This window comes from Mesoplodon bidens, assembly GCF_964165515.1.
Source record: "Mesoplodon bidens genome assembly, contig: HAP1_SCAFFOLD_630, whole genome shotgun sequence".
In the NCBI taxonomy this organism is placed as follows: Eukaryota; Metazoa; Chordata; class Mammalia; order Artiodactyla; family Ziphiidae; genus Mesoplodon; species Mesoplodon bidens.
Window position 1 is genome coordinate 88,023 of NW_027671557.1, and position 8,002 is coordinate 96,024.

Genomic DNA, 8,002 nt, shown 5'->3' on the forward strand with positions numbered 1-8,002 from the left:
TGGAGTCAGGCACAGCTGCAGGGGCTATTGCTGCCTGGAGTGCTGTTTATATTGACCTCAACCCAGGCACACCTGGGGAGGGCTTGCCGGCAGGGTCAGGCTGCCCAGGTCAGCTAATCCTCAGCCCTCGGGGAATCACATTGCAGAAAATGGACCTCGCTAAGACAGAATATTCGCCAAGGAAAAAAAAGGACACAATGCCATTTGCAGCACCGTAGATGAGTCTCGAGGTAATCACGTGACTTGGAGTAAGTCAGAAAGTGAAAGACACATATCATATCATATCACTTATAGGTGTTACCTATAAATTGATACCAGGGCAGATATTTCCACGGAGAAGGGCAATCACAGATTCATTAAACAAACTTATGGTTCACCAAAGGAAAGGTGTGAGGGTTGAATTCATTACGATATTGGGGTTAACAGACATATACAAGCACAGTAGACGTATAGAATCGCCAAAGACCTACGGAGTACCAAGAGAAGACTACTCAACATTCTGTCATAACGTACATGGGAAAAGGATCCCAGGAAGAACAGACATATGTATATGTGTAAAAGAACCACCTCTTGCACACCTACAACAAGCTAAACGTTGTACTCAAACTTGCTGTAATAAAAAATAAAAAATTAAATTAAAAACACGAACAAGAAGTAGTGAGACAAACTTGAGGGGCTTTCTCCTGGCACATTCCGTTCTACATTCCAATCTAGAACGCGACTTCCATTGAGGCTCTGCTGCCCTAGTAACCAGATTTGGTAAGGGAGAACTGCTGCCACCTTGTGGCCGTTTCACACAACAGCAGCTGTAATCCCAGCGCTAATGGTCAGTGGATATTCCAAATCATTACAGGCCTGTAAATGACACCTGCCCTGAAAACATATCCTGGGGTCATATATCGACCAAAAAATTCAAAAGACGTCCATATTTCAAAACGACAGTTTCAAGAGGCATATTTCACGCACATTAGTGTTCTGCTTCTTTTGCTTGCTTGCTTTCTTTGTTAAAAAAACGGGAATGGAAAAAGGCAACCCTCAGAATGGGCGAAAACGTTCACAAACGAATCAATGGACAAAGGTTTAATCTCCAATATATATAAACAGCTCATGCAGCTTAATATTAATAAAACAAACAACCCAATACAAAAATGGGCAGAAGATCTAAAGAGACGTTTCTTCAAAGAAGACACAGAGATGGCCAAGACGCACATGAAAAGCTGCTCAACATCACTAATTATTAGAGAAATGCAAATCAAAACTACAATGAGGTAAGACCTCACACCTGTGAGAATCGGCCTCATCAGATAATCTACAAACAACAAATTCTGGGGAGGGTGTGGACAAAAGGAACCCTCTTCCGCTATTGGTGGGAATGTAAATTGATACAGTCACGATGGAGAACAGTATGGAGGTTCCTTTAAAAAACTAAAAAGAGAATTACCATAGGATCCAGCAATCCCACTTCTGGGCATATACCCAGAGAAAACCATAAATCACAAAGACACATTCACCACAATGTTCATTGCAGCACTATTTACAATAGCCAGGCAATGGAAGCAACCTAAATGCCCACAGACAGACGAATGGATAAAGATGTGGTACATATATAAAATGGAATATTACTCAGCCAAAAAAAGGAATGAAACTGGGTCATTTGTAGAGAAGTTGATGGATCTAGAGACTGTCATACAGAGTGAAGTAAGTCAGAAAGAGAAAAACAAATATTGTATATTAATGCCTATATGTGGAACCTAGAAAAATGGTACAGATGAACTGGTTTGCAGGGCAGAAATAGAGACACAGAGGTAGAGAACAAACGTATGGACATGGACACAAAGTGGGGGAAGCCATGGGGTGGTGGTGGTGGGATGAGTTGGGAGATTGGGATTGACCTGTATACATGTATATGCATAAAATAGATAACTAATAATAACCTACTGTATAAAAAAAATTAAATTAAATTTCAAAATTTTTAAAAATAAAATGTAAAAATAAAACAGAAAAAAAGTTCTTCCATTCACACTGATGTATTTATAAGAATGAATTATTTCCATGCTTATATCCATAAATACATAAAAGAGGAATAAAATCTAACTTGAACCAAAAAAGAAAAAAAAAACTGAACCTAACATTTATACAGAGGAAAACACTACCAAGGCACTTGCTCCAGTGGTAAACAATTCTGAAATTGGTCAGAGGTGGGGAATCATCTCCCATACAGCCAGCAGCCCCGCCCGCCCACGCAAGGAGCGTCCTTACTGCAAAGCTGGGGGACCGTGCCGAGGCCTCTGTGAGTAAACGTGAGCTGAGCCCCAGGCCAGCTGCTGCTGAACTCTTCCCACCCTTCCCAGGTGAAACACCTGAATATGTACAAGGGCTTGAAAGCCTAGAGGAAGGGCCGTGGAGCCACACCAGCGACAGCACGCAGGCCAACTTGGTGCCTGCAGGTCAGCCAGGATGGTCCTGGCCACGGGCGCTCTTCTGGAAGCTTTCCATTGCCCTGCCTGAGATACCCCTCCTGTCCCGGCCCCCACTCCTTTTTTTCCTTCCTCACCTCAGCCCGGAGAGATATTCCAGTGGAAGTTATGGGTGACACATCCTCTTCTTTACAGGTGGCAGCCTGGCAACTCCTGCCGAAAGTCCAGCAGAGCCCCACTCACACCGGGCCCCCCACAAAGCCGTGGACCCTCACACCCTCCCACCAGCACAGCCCCGAGACTGCTGACGGGGCAGAGAGTATGGAGTCAGGCACAGCTGCAGGGGCTATTGCTGCCTGGAGTGCTGTTTATATTGACCTCAACCCAGGCACACCTGGGGAGGGCTTGCCGGCAGGGTCAGGCTGCCCAGGTCAGCTAATCCTCAGCCCTCGGGGAATCACATTGCAGAAAATGGACCTCGCTAAGACAGAATATTCGCCAAGGAAAAAAAAGGACACAATGCCATTTGCAGCACCGTAGATGAGTCTCGAGGTAATCACGTGACTTGGAGTAAGTCAGAAAGTGAAAGACACATATCATATCATATCACTTATAGGTGTTACCTATAAATTGATACCAGGGCAGATATTTCCACGGAGAAGGGCAATCACAGATTCATTAAACAAACTTATGGTTCACCAAAGGAAAGGTGTGAGGATTGAATTCATTACGATATTGGGGTTAACAGACATATACAAGCACAGTAGACGTATAGAATCGCCAAAGACCTACGGAGTACCAAGAGAAGACTACTCAACATTCTGTCATAACGTACATGGGAAAAGGATCCCAGGAAGAACAGACATATGTATATGTGTAAAAGAACCACCTCTTGCACACCTACAACAAGCTAAACGTTGTACTCAAACTTGCTGTAATAAAAAATAAAAAATTAAATTAAAAACACGAACAAGAAGTAGTGAGACAAACTTGAGGGGCTTTCTCCTGGCACATTCCGTTCTACATTCCAATCTAGAACGCGACTTCCATTGAGGCTCTGCTGCCCTAGTAACCAGATTTGGTAAGGGAGAACTGCTGCCACCTTGTGGCCGTTTCACACAACAGCAGCTGTAATCCCAGCGCTAATGGTCAGTGGATATTCCAAATCATTACAGGCCTGTAAATGACACCTGCCCTGAAAACATATCCTGGGGTCATATATCGACCAAAAAATTCAAAAGACGTCCATATTTCAAAACGACAGTTTCAAGAGGCATATTTCACGCACATTAGTGTTCTGCTTCTTTTGCTTGCTTGCTTTCTTTGTTAAAAAAACGGGAATGGAAAAAGGCAACCCTCAGAATGGGCGAAAACGTTCACAAACGAATCAATGGACAAAGGTTTCATCTCCAATACATATAAACAGCTCATGCAGCTTAATATTAATAAAACAAACAACCCAATACAAAAATGGGCAGAAGATCTAAAGAGACGTTTCTTCAAAGAAGACACAGAGATGGCCAAGACGCACATGAAAAGCTGCTCAACATCACTAATTATTAGAGAAATGCAAATCAAAACTACAATGAGGTAAGACCTCACACCTGTGAGAATCGGCCTCATCAGATAATCTACAAACAACAAATTCTGGGGAGGGTGTGGACAAAAGGAACCCTCTTCCGCTATTGGTGGGAATGTAAATTGATACAGTCACTATGGAGAACAGTATGGAGGTTCCTTTAAAAAACTAAAAAGAGAAATACCATAGGATCCAGCAATCCCACTTCTGGGCATATACCCAGAGAAAACCATAAATCACAAAGACACATTCACCACAATGTTCATTGCAGCACTATTTACAATAGCCAGGTAATGGAAGCAACCTAAATGCCCACAGACAGACGAATGGATAAAGATGTGGTACATATATAAAATGGAATATTACTCAGCCATAAAAAGGAATGAACCTGGGTCATTTGTAGAGAAGTTGATGGATCTAGAGACTGTCATACAGTGTGAAGTAAGTCAGAAAGAGAAAAACAAATATTGTATATTAATGCCTATATGTGGAACCTAGAAAAATGCTACAGATGAACTGGTTTGCAGGGCAGAAATAGAGACACAGAGGTAGAGAACAAAGGTATGGACACAAAGTGGGGGAAGCAATGGGGTGGTGGTGGTGGGATGAGTTGGGAGATTGGGATTGACCTGTATACATGTCTATGCATAAAATAGATAACTAATAATAACCTACTGTATAAAAAAAAATAAAATAATTAAATTTCAAAAATTTTAAAAATAAAATGTAAAAATAAAACAGAAAAAATGTTCTTCCATTCACACTGATGTATTTATAAGAATGAATTATTTCCATGCTTATATCCATAAATACATAAAAGAGGAATAAAATCTAACTTGAACCAAAAAAGAAAAAAAAAACTGATCCTAACAGTTATACAGAGGAAAACACTACCAAGGCACTTACTCCAGTGGTAAACAATTCTGAAATTGGTCAGAGGTGGGGAATCATCTCTCATAGAGCCAGCAGCCCCGCCCGCCCACACAAGGAGCGTCCTTATTGCAAAGCTGGGGGACCGTGCCGAGGCCTCTGTGAGTAAACATGAGCTGAGCCCCAGGCCAGCTGCTGCTGAACTGTTCCCACCCTTCCCAGGTGAAACACCTGAATATGTACAAGGGCTTGAAAGCCTAGAGGAAGGGCCGTGGAGCCACACCAGCGACAGCACGCAGGCCACCTTGGTGCCTGCAGGTCAGCCAGGATGGTCCTGGCCACAGGCGCTCTTCTGGAAGCTTTCCATTGCCCTGCCTGAGATACCCCTCCTGTCCCGGCCCCCACTCCTTTTTTTCCTTCCTCACCTCAGCCCGGAGAGATATTCCAGTGGAAGTTATGGGTGACACATCCTCTTCTTTACAGGTGGCAGCCTGGCAACTCCTGCCGAAAGTCCAGCAGAGCCCCACTCACACCGGGCCACCCACAAAGCCGTGGACCCTCACACCCTCCCACCAGCACAGCCCCGAGACGGAGTCAGGCACAGCTGCAGGGGCTATTGCTGCCTGGAGTGCTGTTTATTTTGACCTCAACCCAGGCACACCTGGGGATCGCTTGCCGGCAGTGTCAGGCTGCCCAGGTCAGCTAATCCTCAGCCCTCAGGGAATCACATTGCAGAAAATGGACCTCGCTAAAACAGAATATTCGCCAAGGAAAAAAAGGACACAATGCCATTTGCAGCACCGTAGATGAGTCTAGAGCTAATCACGTGACTTGGAGTACGTCAGAAAGTGAAAGACACATATCATATCATATCACTTATAGGTGTTACCTATAAATTGATACCAGGGCAGATATTTCCACGGAGAAGGGCAATCACAGATTCATAAAACAAACTTATGGTTCACCAAACTAAAGGTGTGAGGATTGAATTCATTACGATATCGGGGTTAACAGACATATACAAACACAGTAGACGTATATAATCACCAAAGACCTACGGAGTACCAAGAGAAGACTACTCAACATTCTGTCATAACGTACATGGGAAAAGGATCCCAGGAAGAACAGACATATGTATATGTGTCAAAGAACCACCTCTTGCACACCTACAACAAGCTAAACGTTGTACTCAAACTTGCTGTAATAAAAAATAAAAAATTAAATTAAAAACACGAACAAGAAGTAGTGAGACAAACTTGAGGGGCTTTCTCCTGGCACATTCCGTTCTACATTCCAATCTAGAACGCGACTTCCATTGAGGCTCTGCTGCCCTAGTAACCAGATTTGGTAAGGGAGAACTGCTGCCACCTTGTGGCCGTTTCACACAACAGCAGCTTTAATCCCAGCGCTACTGGTCAGATGATATTCCACATCATTACAGGCCTCTAAATGACACCTGCCCTGAAAACAAATCCTGGGGTCATATATCGACCAAAAAATTCAAAAGACGTCCATATTTCAAAACGACAGTTTCAAGAGGCATATTTCACGCACATTAGTGTTCTGCTTCTTTTGCTTTCTTTCTTTCTTTGTTAAAAAAACGGGAATGGAAAAAGGCAACCCTCAGAATGGGCGAAAACGTTCACAAACGAATCAATGGACAAAGGTTTAATCTCCAATATATATAAACAGCTCATGCAGCTTAATATTAATAAAACAAACAACCCAATACAAAAATGGGCAGAAGATCTAAATAGACGTTTCTTCAAAGAAGACACAGAGATGGCCAAGACGCACATGAAAACCTGCTCAACATCACTAATTATTAGAGAAATGCAAATCAAAACTACAATGAGGTAAGACCTCACACCTGTTAGAATCGGCATCATCAGATAATCTACAAACAACAAATTTTGGGGAGGGTGTGGACAAAAGGAACCCTCTTCCGCTATTGGTGGGAATGTAAATTGATACAGTCACTATGGAGAACAGTATGGAGGTTCCTTTAAAAAACTAAAAAGAGAATTACCATAGGATCCAGCAATCCCACTTCTGGGCATATACCCAGAGAAAACCATAAATCACAAAGACACATTCACCACAATGTTCATTGCAGCACTATTTACAATAGCCAGGTAATGGAAGCAACCTAAATGGCCACAGACAGACGAATGGATAAACATGTGGTACATATATAAAATGGAATATTACTCAGCCATAAAAAGGAAAGAAACTGGGTCATTTGTAGAGAAGTTGATGGATCTAGAGACTGTCATACAGAGTGAAGTAAGTCAGAAAGAGAAAAACAAATATTGTTTATTAATGCCTATATGTGGAACCTAGAAAAATGGGACAGATGAACTGGTTTGCAGGGCAGAAATAGAGACACAGAGGTAGAGAACAAACGTATGGACACAAAGTGGGAGAAGCCATGGGGTGGTGGTGGTGGGATGAGTTGGGAGATTGGGATTGACCTGTATACATGTTTATGCATATAATAGATAACTAATAATAACCTACTGTATAAAAAAATAAATAAAATTAAATTTCAAAATTTTTAAAAATAAAATGTAAAAATAAAACAGAAAAAAATTTCTTCCATTCACACTGATGTATTAATAAGAATGAATTATTTCCATGCTTCTATCTATAAATAAATAAAAGTGGAATAAAATCTAACTTGAACCAAAAAAGAAAAAAAAAACCCTGAACCTAACAGTTATACAGAGGAAAACACTACCAAGGCACTTGCTCCAGTGGTAAACAATTCTGAAACTGGTCAGAGGTGGGGAATCATCTCCCATACAGCCAGCAGCCCCGCCCGCCCACGCAAGGAGCGTCCTTATTGCAAAGCTGGGGGACCGTGCCGAGGCCTCTGTGAGTAAACGTGCACTAAGCCCCAGGCCAGCTGCTGCTGAACTGTTCCCACCCTTCCCAGGTGAAACACCTGAATATGTACAAGGGCTTGAAAGCCTAGAGGAAGGGCCGTGGACTCACACCAGCGACAGCACGCAGGCCACCTTGGTGCCTGCAGGTCAGCCAGGATGGTCCTGGCCATGGGCGCTCTTCTGGAAGCTTTCCATTGCCCTGCCTGAGATACCCCTCCTGTCCCGGCCCCCACTCCTTTTTTTCCTTC